Source organism: Physeter macrocephalus, chromosome 9 (genome assembly GCF_002837175.3).
Source record: "Physeter macrocephalus isolate SW-GA chromosome 9, ASM283717v5, whole genome shotgun sequence".
Classification (NCBI taxonomy): Eukaryota; Metazoa; Chordata; class Mammalia; order Artiodactyla; family Physeteridae; genus Physeter; species Physeter macrocephalus.
The window spans coordinates 42,143,079-42,157,025 of record NC_041222.1 but is presented as its reverse complement, the minus strand read 5'-3'; positions in this window follow the sequence as shown (position 1 = coordinate 42,157,025).

Genomic DNA, 13,947 nt, shown 5'->3' with positions numbered 1-13,947 from the left:
ATGTAAGACCGGACACTATAAAACTCTTAGAGGAAAGCATAGGAAGAACATTCTTTGACATAAATCACAGCAAGATATTTTTTGATCCACCTCCTAGAGTAATGGAAGTAAAAACAAAAATAAACAAATGGGACCTAATGAAACTTCAAAGCTTTTGCACAGCAAAGGAAACTACAAATAAGACGAAAAGACAATCCTCAGAATGGGAGAAAATATTTGCAAATGAATCAACAGACAAAGGATTAATCTCCAAAATATATAAACAGCTCAGGCAGCTCAATATTAAAAAAACAACCCGATCCAAAAAATGGGTAGAAGTCCTAAGTAAAAATAGAATTACCATATGATCCAGCAATCCCACTACTGGGCATATACCCAGAGAAAACCATGTGTCTTCAAAAAGACACATGCTCCCCAATGTTCATTGCAGCACTATTTACAGTAGCCAGGTCATGGAAGCAACCTAAATGCCCATCAACAGACGAATGGATAAAGAAGATGTGGCACATATATACAATGGAATATTACTCAGCCATAAAAAGGAACAAAATTGAGTCATTTGTTGAGACGTGGATGGATCTAGCGACTGTCATACAGAGTAAAGTAAGTCAGAAAGAGACAAAGAAATATCGTATATGAACGCATTTATGTGGAACCTAGAAAAATGGTACAGATGAACTGGTTTGCAGGGCAGAAATTGAGACACAGATGTAGAGAACAAATGTATGGACACCAAGGGGGAAAGTGGCGGGGGCGAGAGGTGGTGTGATGAATTGGGCGATTGGGATTGACATGGATACACTGATGCGTATAAAATGGATAACTAATAAGAACTTGCTGTATAAAAAAATAAAATAAAATTCAAAAATTCAAGAAAAAAAAAGAACTACTCTCTTAGCAACTTTCAAATATACAATATTGTTAATTATGGTCATTATGCTGTGCATTACATCCCCAGAACTTATTCATCTTGTAACTGTAAGTTTGTACTCTTGGACCACCTTCACCCATCCTGAAATATTGCTACTGTGAATTTAGTGAAAAGCCGCAGCTCAAGTCTGTAAGAAAGAAGAAAAGGCACATCTTCCTTTGTTGCTCTTCATACAGGATGGGCATAAGGCCAAGACAAGAAAATATTCTAAAATACTCTTTCTAATCCTGAAGTAAGAAACAGAAAACAAGATTGATTATTCACCCGCAAAAGCCTCCAAACAACTGAAGTGTGAAGGTGATTGGAGGCACTTGTCAGGCGGAGACCTGAACTCATTTATCATCCCGAGGCCACTTTTACCAGGATTCTCCTGTCGCCGGGGTGCCTGCCCTGCTCCCCAGTCTCAGAATGCACACTGCTGCACAGCCTCCGCAGTGTCCACAGCCAGCGCTACTGTGAGAGCTGTGATGGGTCTGAGACTTAAACAGCCATCCGAGGAGAGTCTTTAGGCGATCTCAAATATGGGTGTTCGTCAGTCACACACACACACACACACACACACACACACACACACACACACAAGCAAATTGTAACACTCTCCCTGAGCAATCCCATCCATTCCCACGACCTTAACTACCCACGTGCTAATTTCCCCAAGGATGCTCTGTGGAGCTTCCTACCAGAATAGCCAACTGCCCGCTGGATATCTCCCTGCAGCTGTCTCAGACTGCCCAAAGAGTAACTGATTCTCTTTCTCTCTGTCACATTTCGTCTTCCGTATCATATCATTTATCTCGATCAACAGTTCTGACGCCCATCATTTCCAAAGCAGCACCTGGCAGTGGTGACGGTTCATCTTCCTTCCTCACCCTCCACATCCAATCATTCGTCCAGTCCTCTTGGTCCATCTCTTACCTGCTGTTCAAATCCAGCACTCTGCCCCATTCCCACATTGTCCATTCTAGGCCACCACTTAGCTCCTAACTGTTCTCTTCCCTGTCCCTGCTCTTTTCTAGAACATTCTCCACCAGAATGATCTTTCTGAAATACAACTCTAATCATGCCCCTTCTTTCTTTAAAATGCCTCTTTCTCCACTGCTCTCCGAGTAACGACCTAAGCCCTGACTGTGGCCTCAAGACCTGCACAATTGGACTGCCCCCACCCAGCCCAGCTTCACCTCTCCTGCTCCTGCAGCCGTGCCACCTCTCCACTCCAGGGCCTGTGCTGGGCTCTATCCCACCTCTTTGCCTGACCAGCTACTGCTCAGCCTTCAGAACACAGTCTAAAAATCCTTTCCTCCAAGATTCTTCCCTTCCCTTCCCCAGACTGAGGTGGGCCTTCCTGTTACATATCCCCATAGCAACAGATACTCCTGCTTTTCTGACACAGATTAGGAACGTCATTGACAATGACCTCACCCGGAAAATCTCCTCTGCCCTTGCCCTGCATCTCTTTATCCTGGCTCCACAGCCCTCCACCGTGTTGACCACGACATTAACCCAGCGTGCTGAGCTGTCCATTTGCCTAGCGGTTTCCACACCAGACTGCATGCCTCTTGAAGGCATGCTCTGTGTCTTTTACCTGCCACCCCTCAGTATCTAGGGCAGTGCCTGGCACTATTGATAATTGCTGGTTGAATGAAAGGTCAGGAAAATGCTCTGAAAGCGATGCTTAAAAATATAAATCTGTTCCTGTCACTTTCCTGCTCAATGGCTTTGCATCTCACTTAGAATAAAATTCAATGTCCTTTTCCTGGTCAGTCAAGCTTTGCATGATTTTGCCCTTGGCTACTTATCTGACCTCATCTCCTAAAGGCCTCATCAGGGCCTTTGCAACTGCTGTTCCCTCCACCTGGAACCATCTTCCCCCAGAGATCCCTATGGCTGGCTCCACAGCTGCATTCAGGCCTCTGCTCAGATGTTTCCCTGCCCAGCCAGGCTTGAATAGCACCAGGCCCACTTCACCCCCCGATCACTCACAACTCTCCTGCCCTGCTTTATATTTCTTCATGGTGCATTATTATCTAACATATATTTGCTCTTTGTTTACTATCTGCCTCACCCTCTTTGAATGTCAAGTTTTAGAGGCCTGAGATTTTTTCTATATTGCTCCCGCCTGTATTCCCAGCTGTTGGAACAATGCGGGGCACCCAGTAGGTGTGCAAGAAATATTCGTTGAATGAATAGTGGATGGATAAATGCTCAAAATTGAATGGTGTATACACGTAAGTACTTCTTGAATTTTTTTTTACAATGATCATTTATTATAATAATAAAAAGGTGTAGACTCCAGTATGGAATTACCCATTCATTCAATAAGTATTTACTGGATTCTGTACAAGGCAGTAAAGCACAGAGGAGGCATCAACCGTTTCCACACAGAAGAAACAATACTGGAGGGGGACTCTTGAAAGATGAGCAGACACCTGCCAGATAGGGAAGAAAAAGCCACAGAGAAAAGTGCACTCGCAAAGGGAAGGCCGGGGCTGTGAAAGCTTCTTCCAACACTAAAAAAATTCCTGCCACTCCCACCCCTACGCAACTTAACTCAAATTGTTAAACTGAGTTTTCAACGTTTTTCATTAACTTTGAATCCCAGGTTGCTGATTGAAAATGAGTGGAGGCTGGAGGAAGCAGAGCTGCTTTAGACAACATGAGGGTCCTGGACATCCTGTGGGTGGGTGGGCCCTTCATCTAGAGCATCTCTGCCCCGGGAGCCTGCCCTGGGGGAGTACGGCGTCCCCCAGCTAGGAGGAGGTAGGAGAAATGATGGAGACCCTGGGCTTGTGCTGAGAATCCCGGGAAGGGCTGGCCTGCCTTGGATGAGCAACCCAACTGTCTAGGTGGGAAGGTTTTCCACCTACGGAAGGACAACGGAAGTCGCTGCGATTTCCTGAGAATGTCTCACATGCTCTAAGTGAAAGTTTTCATTTCTCAAAGCTCTTAATCAGAGTCACCCTGTGGTAACACTTCAACAAAAGGGGGAAAAAAAAAAAAACCTCATGGATGATCCAGAGCCTTCTCTTAGCCTTCAGGTGAATCTCTCTCTCTCGTTTGAAAATTTAAATTGGGGGAGAAATAGTCTGCCTGCACTCTGCATTTCAGGGCTTTAATATGTTATTCATTTAGAAGAAAACCAATTACATCATCCAATTAATTAACATAAAAGTACAGCCCGAATGCATGCATTATATCACATGTAGTCAAAAGAAAGAGAACCAGCCTCCCCAACCATGATTCTGGTCTCCTCTACCAGAATTTTAAGTAGATCCTCACCTCCTCCAGATCCCTCTCATTTTCGACCAGCAACAGAAAAGATCATATACAAATGTAAAAGGCTCCTATAGGAATAGCTTATGATGGAGTCATTTGAGGTTCTTGATAAGCAAATCCACTAATCTTTTGGAAGGTAACACAGTGCTGTGGTCAAGAGTAAGCTCTGCGTTCTGGGTTCAGTTTTCTATGCCTGTCTCCCCATGTGTCAGACTGGGATAGTCATAGTGCCTACATTAGAAAATTACCGTAAAGACTAAAAGAAATAATACAGGTAAAGCATTTAGGATAGAGTCTGGGATGCAGTAAACAATGCAAAAGCAGTAGCTCTGTTACTTCCAGCTAAGTACGTCAGAGGTAAATGTGAGCCAGTGTATAAGACCCGGACTTTTCAGGAAGGTTCGATCTTTACAATCCAGTAAACTCCCAAAATCCAGCTATGAAAAAGCATGCTCAAAGCCAAGAGAGGGGAAACAGGAAGGAGCAAATATTGAACCATTCCCTTATTGTATTACTTAGTGATGGAACAGGCATCCTGTAGTGTTTCCGTTTACCTCCTATGGTGCTTTCCCCACAAAAGGAAAGTTAATTTGGTCACCTTTCTATGGAGACTAAGTTTTTCATTCAGGTGTGGCTTCACACACACACACACACACACACACACACACACTACCCCACACCACGTCATGCCCTTAAACTGGACAAGTATTTCTAAAAGAAGTGATTTTCATAAAAGAAATGAAAGGCAAGCAGAATTTGCCAAGTGCCAAGGGTATATGAGAGAGTGTGTTATATGTATACATTTCTATATATTATTATGTGTGGGTTTGTGTGTGTGTGAGTATCCATGGGTCTCAACTGGTGACGATTTTGTCCTTCCCCCTCTCCTTGTGACATTTGTCTATATCTGGAGACATTTTTGATTGTCACAAGTGTGTGTGTTGAGGGGTTACTGGCATCTAGTGGGCAGAGATACCACAACGCACAGGAGAGTCTCCCACATGAAAAATTAGCCAGCCCCAAATGCCAATAGTGCCAAGGTTGATAAACCCTGAAAAAAATATATTTACATATATTTCTGTTATTATTGAAGGTGACTGGGCGACAGTAGAAATTGCTGTTATCATGAAAAAACAGTTTGTTCACTGGACTTAACATTCTTCCTGTGAAATAAAACTCTACTGTAGAGGTGAATCCCAGGCTTAAAATGGAAAAAAAAATTATCCCCTGCTTTCTTCTGTGATAGCACTGATTCAAATGTGGCCAAGAAACTTTACTAAAGTCCTTTTTCTTCTTAGGCAGATAAGAATAGTCTGAATCAAGCTCCAGAAATAATTAAATCAAATTGCCAAGCATGCAATCTTCACTGTGGGTGAGTGACACTATAAATTCTTGTTCCCCTGCCAGGTAGGTCGGAATTGAGGGAGAGATTTGTATGTATTCTAAGACAGAGAATCAGAGAATATTAATCAGGGTTCTGAGAAGCTTGAGAAAGCACTTAACTCATTGCCTTTCCTTCTAGCAGAAAGGGGGCTGGTGCGGGTGTCATTCAGACCTGGGACCCCTGCCCAGGTTCTAGGACCTAAAGGCTCCTTAGCACAATTAAATGAGTCACTTGTTTTCTGAAATGGAAGCATTTACTTCAATCTAAAATGTATTAAGTGCCTACAGTGTGCCAGGCAGTGAGGACACAAATGAAGGTGAGACCCACCCCTGACCTCCAGTGGCTCATGGTGGAGAGACCCACAACAAAGCCATCATGGGGTTGTGTCACAAGAGCAACAGTTCAATGTTCAAAGAATCCCAGAGAAAATGCAGAGGAGTCATGATCTGGGGTAGCTCAAGGAAGGCATGCTGGAAAAGGGGATATCTTCCCTGGGTTTTGAAGGAAGAAGAATATTTTCCAGATGTATTTGATGGGTTGGGGTGGCTGTGCAAAGGCACTGAGGTGTCTGCTCAGGAGGCGCAACACACTGGGTTTCTGGAGCTGAAGGAGTGGCCTGGTGTGGGGGAAGGAGACACTCTGGGGGTTGTTGCTGGAAATATGGACCTGGGCCTAGCAAACAAATACAATTTTGATGGCATAAAGTTAGGTTTTCTCATTGTCATATTGAGACAGTTATAATATTATAATCTGTCTTTCATCTAAAATTCAAAGTGACTACCCAAAGATATTTTGGCCCCCTTTAAGCACCTGTTTTTCTGACATTTAGAGATTTACAAACACATATAATAAATGATAGAATGGTTCCCTAAAAGGGGCCTAAGTAAATTCTTTGTAATAGAAAAGACCTACCTTCTAACAGTTTTGTAGCTCAAGGAACTTCTGGAGATGCTTTGATAGAGTAGTTCCCTTTCACTTTTTTCCCATCACCTCTCGCCCAACTAACAAATTATATCCTCACTGTTACACACCAGATTCTATATTTCTCTCCCTGAATAATGTTGTAGATGCCATATACAAACTTGAACAGGCTATAAGCTGAATTACATTTCACTCTCAGAGCCATGGATCACCAAAGCCTCTGACTAGAATCTCAATTTTCCCTCTTGGTTTGTTTGTGACCACATTCTGAAGAGAAAAATATTAGACTTAATAAATCAACATGAACAACATCAGCCTAATAAAGCAAGTCTCTTCTGGTTTTTATTACTTTTTATATTGACAAAGTAATTCTCCAGCTCTCAGATGGGAATGGGATGGTGGGTGCTGTAAGGCAGTCTTCTAGTTCCACACTGGGATTTCTACTGGAAAGCACAATTCCCCACTGTTTTTCAGCCACACTGTCATAGTAGCGACATTCAAAAGTAGCGACACTGAAAGGGCATTGTGGAGGATTTCTCTATCTCTTTCCCTCCTTTCTCTCACGATGTACATTTCCTACAAACCCAAACCCAGGGTGGGATGTCAAATAGAAGCACAATTTTATTATTAATTGGTGATTTTGGCAAATGTAAAATGATGCAAAAAATTTCATTGTTGAATAATTAATGCCAAGGGCTGAAAATATTTTAAAAACTAAGTCATGAAAATAATCACATTAGAGAAAAAAGGAGAAGCAGTCTATAACCCCAGCATTATTAACTTGTTTCTTATGCCAATTTTACACTGCTATAACCACAAAGTCCCTGAAACTTTGTATTCTTGTCTTTTATCCATTTAAGTAACTATTTGTCTCTAAAACGGATTATGCAGGTGTTAAAATGTATGTTTTCTGAGAATACTTAATGGTATGCATAGGAAAATGCTTTTAATATAATGGGACAAGATACAAAACTATACAACTTACAAGCCTAATTTTTTGTGTGTATACACACACATAGGCACATAAGTAGATGGAAAGTGGTTATTTCTGGATGGTAGGATTATTTATTTTTTTATTATAGCTTTTCTGAATTTTTCACTTTCTACAATGAGCATTTATCAATTTTATACTGGAAAAAGTTCTAAATATTACATGGAACATTTCCCTTATTCCTAGTGTCGATAACCATCATTTTAATGCTTGTACAATACGCCATTGAATGGACATAGCTTTTTCGCTTAATTCTTCGTGGGGAATGGAGGCTATTATAGCTCATGTTTTGAATTTCTCCTGACTCCACATCCAAGATGCTTTACACGGAAAATGAGGCCTTGATGATCTGACCTCTGCCAACTGCTCCAGACTCAGGGCAGAGCTCAGAACACAGGCATCGGAGTTGCATGTCCTGGTCACAATGTTGCCTTGCCACTCCTTCATAGCGTGGTCATGGAATGGAACAGTATGTTACTCTACACGGATATAGAGCTCCTGGCACATGGAGGGCACTCAGAGAAGGGTGCTGCTATGGTTGTTCTCTCTCCCCACTCCTACCTCTTCCTCAGTCACCTGAAGCTCCAGCTAGAATGAATCATTCCAACTTGCCTGAATAGCAACTCCCTAGCTTCCACTGCCTTTGTGTGTACGGCTCTCAGTCCAGAAAGCTCCTCCACTTCGTCTTTACAGGGGCCAACTCATGCCCACCCAGTTCAAGTAACCATCCTCTTGTGATCTTTCTGGGACTCCTTGTCTGGGTTAGTTGCCTCACTTTGGGGAGGTGTCCCAGAGTCCCTAGTAAGCACCTCCATTTGAGCATTTGCCACATTATGTTTGCCTGTTTATTCCTCTCTCTCCTCCAGGCCAGAGCTGTGATTTTCATCACAAGCCTTTAGCACAGGGTTTAACTCACAGCAGATCCTCCAAGATGGTGACTGCCTGAATGGCTTTTTACCATGTCACTCATCTTCAAAAATAGGATTTTAGTGGTTACATAATATTTTATTGTGTTATAGGTTTTACAATCTATTTAACCATTCCCTTTCTACTGTAGTCCTCTTTTGGTGGTGGGGGGGAGGATGGGGCGGTATTATAAATAATTTACAGGGAACATCCTAATACATAAATCCTATTCTTTAAAAAACAGTAAGATTTAAGGTAAAGAATTGTTGACTTGCTTGGCAATCGTAAGTCTCTGACTACACATTGCCAAAGTGGAGGGCTTCGTATCTTTAGATTCCAGTCTCCGTCTCACGTGTTTATGGCTGCTGTCCTTTCAATGCATCAACTCAATTGCTTGTATTAACTTCTTGCCCTGTAAAATGGCCTTCCTGTTGAAGAACCTCAGCGTTTTGATGCTTCCCCAGATGCAGAGCCTGGGCCCCTGGTGACACACACACATTCCACCCGGAGGGGCAGCCTCAGCCACCAGGCCTGGGGAAGGGAAAGAAACCGCTCGGTTTTCTTCTGCTTTCTGCCCAAGGAGGCCAGAGAGGTGACTGAATCTGGAGCTCCTGCAACTCAGCGCAGCTGCTCAGAAACAGCACATTGATATCAGTGCCTTCGCGTTCAGCGGTATTTCTTCTCCCCTGACCCAGAGATGACACTTTCTTTCAAACTCTGTTTTATCAGGCAATGTGAAATTGGTGATATTCAAACATTTTTATCCTACACAAATAGTAATTTCTGTATATAGGTATGTATACACATATGTACATATTTATGTATCTCCAAATAAATGTCTTATTGATAAAACAAAAATCTCCCCCACCAAATATCTTTAAAATGGCAAACTTTTACATGCCGGTAAAGAACTTCAAAATGTGGTCCATTCCCTGGACCTGTGTGAGGATCACCTGGGGCCACACCTACCTACTGAGAGGGCACAGGGGTCTGTATTTAAAATGCTCCCAGAAAAGTTCTTTTTCCCTCCCAGCTTTATTGGGATATAACTGACATATAACATTGTGTAAATTTAAGGTGTACAATGTGATGGCTTGATATGTGTATATATTGCAAAATGTTTACTACAATAGGGTCAGTTACACTCCATCACTTCACAAAATTATAATTTTGTTGCTGTTGTTATGGTACGAACATTAGAACTCTACTCACATGGCAACTTTCAAGGACATGAGTCAGTATTGTCAACTATAGTCCCCATGCTGTACATTAGATCCCTGGAACTTATTCATCTTATAATTGGAAGTTTGTATCCTTTGAGCAACATCTCCCCATTTCCCTTACCTCATCCCCTGGCAATCACCATTCTACTCGGTTTCTATGAGTTCGGCTTTTTTTTTTTTTATTATCTCAAATATAAGTGAGATCATAGAGTACTAGTCTTTCACTAGCATAATGCCTTCAAGGTCCATCCATGTTGTTGCAAATGGTAGGATTTCCTTCTTTTTTTATGGCTGAATAAAATTCCATTACATATTTATGTGTGTGTGTGTGTATATATATGTATACATATGCATATATAAAACATTTTCTTTATCCATTTATCTGTTGATAGATACTTATGTTGTTTCCATATCTTGGCTACTGTGAATAGTGCTGGAATGAGCATGGAGGGTGGTGCAGATATCTCTTTGAGAAAGTGATTTCATTTCCTTTGGATATATAGCTAGACATAGGATTGGGGGATAAAATGGTAACTCTATTCTAAATTTTTTGAGGACCCCCATACTGTTTTTCATAGTGGCTACACCATTTTACATTCTCATCAACAGTGCACATGTGTTCCCTTTTCTCCACATCCTACCAACACTTATCTCTTGGTTTTTTTTTGATAATAGCCAGGTATGAGGTGATACTGTGGTTTTGATTTGCATTTCCCTTATGATTCGTGATGTTCAGCACCTTTTCATGTACTTGTTGGCTATTCGTATGTATTTGGAAAAATGTCTGTTCAAGTCTTTTGCCCATTTTTAACTGGATTTCTTTTTTTGCCATTAAGTTGTAGAAAAGTTCTAAGCTTGCTGAAGTTTGTAAACCATTAAATTAGAGCCCTATTTTGTTCTAACTATAATATAGTTATTGCCTCCCCAACCTCAAATTTTCCCTTCTTTCAATTTTAAAGGAACACATTTTGTTCTATACACCTTTTCTTCACTGACAACTTCACTTGTTTCAGTCTGAGTTGAAAATTTTGGACCTAAGTGAATAGATCCGGATTAAGAAATTTAAAAAATTTAAAAGCCTCTATATAGATAACCTTCCACAAAAGCAATGAATTTATTGATCTCTTTTTGAAACTCTGGCAAAAGAGATCCTGTGAAGTTTCTGGGGAACTAAAGTTTAAAAAGTGTAAAGGGTCATGATCATTCCTTGTATTCGGTATGCTGGTTTTACTCTTATTTCAGGTAAATGTGAAAAACATTTGTAAGAGCTTTACAAATAATTTTGAGTAAGAAGTAAACCCAGTTTATCTGAAGAAAACATCAAATCATTGTTAGTAGACACGGCGCATAGACATGGCAACAGCTGTGAAGGTCACATGGGACTGAATGGAGGTTGGGAAGCCCTGGACGGACCAATCCCACCTCATGTGAAACCCAAGTGGTTTTCTGACTTTCTAATGAGGGCCCATCCAGCACCCAACACACAAAGTGAACAGTTTCCCTCAAGACCATCATGAAACAAATGGCCAAGGAAGAAGACTTTGGAAAGGATATTGGAGGGCTTACAATTCAGGACCACAGGGACAAGGCAAATAAGGAGTCATGGTCCGCTTGTGAGTGAAATCACATGAGGAAAATAAATAAAATTATTTTAAAGAAACGATGATCATTATTATGAAAACCTAGTATCCCTTAACATAAACAGAATGGACCGTGAAAATATATGGCTAGTAAATAAAGAATGCTCATCCTTTAGCCATTTTAAATTATCTGACTCACCACAGTTCAGAAATCTTTAATTTAGGCTCTTCATATTTCAGATGAGAAAAATAAGGTCCAGAGAGGTGAAGTGACCTGCCCAAGGTCACACAGTTGGAATTCATGTCTCTGGACTTCTCCACCATGACACCCCCGGTGTGGCAGCAACCCAGGCAATCACCAGAACTGGCCCAGCTGGAGAAATACTTTTGTCCCAAGTGACTCTGCAAATACTGTCTTCTGAGCCCTTAGCTCATCTAAAGTGGAGTGTCTCAGATTTGCTGTGCTGAAGGTAAATGTTAAAGAAGTCTAGAGGCAAATTAGAAAACATCAATTGTACTTGCTTCCTCTAGAGTGAGAAATTAAATCAACCAAGCAAAATTAGAGCATCCCAGTGGCAGTGTCAAGGGAGCCCCCAGCAAGGCCCAACATAGCATGAGGAGCAGAGAGCCAAATTCTCTGGAACATGGAATCTAACCACTAAGGCTTTTTCTAGGTCCTCACAGACCCTACCACTCCACGCCAAGGCACACCTAGGAGCCTGGTGGTTTTCTTTATGAGTATGTGCTGATTGTGTATGGAAGCCTAGGGCATCTAGGGTCAAGATTTTAATCACCTTCTGAGGCTCAATTCACAGACCATTCCCTGTCTGAGGCTCTCCAAGTTTTCTCACCTTTACTTCTCCTTTCTCTAAATTCTATCCAGAATTTCTGGATAGAAGGGGCTTTGAGGTGGCAATCTGGTTGAAAGTAAGCACATTGTTTTACTTAGTTTATATCCTTTAAATAAAAAACTGCAAAGTTTCTAAAAATCCTCTTTTTCACACTTTATAAAGATTGAGAAATCAATTGTCTATAACTGGAAATGTTATCCTGTAGAAGGGGGAAGACATGGTAGATTTTATGGGAGCATGGAGCCCCCTCCCCTGGCCACCATTGATATCTTCTCTGCTCTTCCCCTTTTAGGCTTTAGAGTTGAGTTTAGCACATGCAGTCTGTCTGCTACAATAGGATAATCTGCATGTTAGCAAATGTAATTTTAATAGAACTTTGCAAAAATTACATTGCTCCATGAGGACAGGGACTCTGTCTTTGTGTACACCATTGTACCCAGCACCTAGCACCATTTAACACATATTAGGTACTACATTTCTGTTGAATAGATGGACGGATACATAAATGGATACATGGATGGAAGGAAGGGGATGGATGAATCAATGAATCAATGAGAAACCTTGGGCTGTCAAAAACTACCTTACAGAAAACCATTCTTCCAATGGGTAAAAAGGGACTAGAGACTAGAGTTCTAGCAAAAACTGAGCTCTATTTCCTATAGAAGTTTCAATAAGCTTTTTTTAAAATTAAAAAATATATATATTTTATTCATTTATTTGGCTGTGCCGGGTCTTTGTTGCGGTACTTGGATCTTCTAGTTGTGGCACACAGACTCTTTTTAGTTGTAGCATGTGGGCTCTTAGTTGTGGCATGCAAACTCTTAGTTGCAGAATGTATGTGAGATCTAGTTCCCTGACCAGGGATCGAACCCAGGTCCCCTGCATTGGGAGCACAGAGTCTTAACCACTGGACCACCAGGGAAGTCCCTCAATAAGCTTTTTGTACATAAAAGGGTACAGCCAAAAACAACCCCAAGCATTACTAAGAAAACTCAGTGTTTGTTAATATGCACCTCAATATTAAGGGTTTCCCCTATCTCCCACCCATCATATTGGGACCAATGTCAGCACAGCATAATCCACACACTGTGGTGATAATATACAAAGCCACACAAAGAGCGCCACTGGGCTGCACTTGGAGCGGTATTTTTTTTCTAGGGATGGTACTAATTCCTAAGCAAGACTAGGTCATCAATGACAGAGGCCACGTGATGGACACTATGCTCCCCAGATTATGGGCATTCGTGTATCAGTTTGTTTTATGGGGTCCTCCAACTATAGGAGGAATATCTGTATCTTTGTTTCATTTATATTTTATCAATCTAATTCCTCATTTACAGTATAAGCAGGAGCTATATTTTATCTTCATCTTTGTAATAGTAACATCATCTTTTGGCCTCACAATAAATTGACGCTGGTGTCAGCTCTGTACTACAGCTGAGACTTTGAGGTTTTAAGAAGTTAATTTGGCTGAGGTCATATAGCTAGTAATGGAAGAGGGTGGGGAAGTAAACCAAGACAGTTTGACTTTTCTATTTTTCATTTTTATTTTTTTTCATTTTTTAATTTTTTTGAATTTTATTTTATTTTTTTATACAGCAGGTTCTTATTAGTTATCTATTTCATACATATTGGTATATATATGTCAATCCCAATCTCCCAATTCATCCCACCACCACCACCACCCACCACCCCCACCCCTTACCCGCCTTGGTGCCCACACATTTGTTCTCTACATCCATGTCTCTATTTCTTCCCTGCAAACCAGTTCATCTGTACCGTTTTTCTAGGTTCCACATATATGCGTTAATATATGATATTTGTTCTTCTCTTTCTGACTTACTTCACTCTGTATGACAGTCTCTAGATCCATCCACATCTCAACAA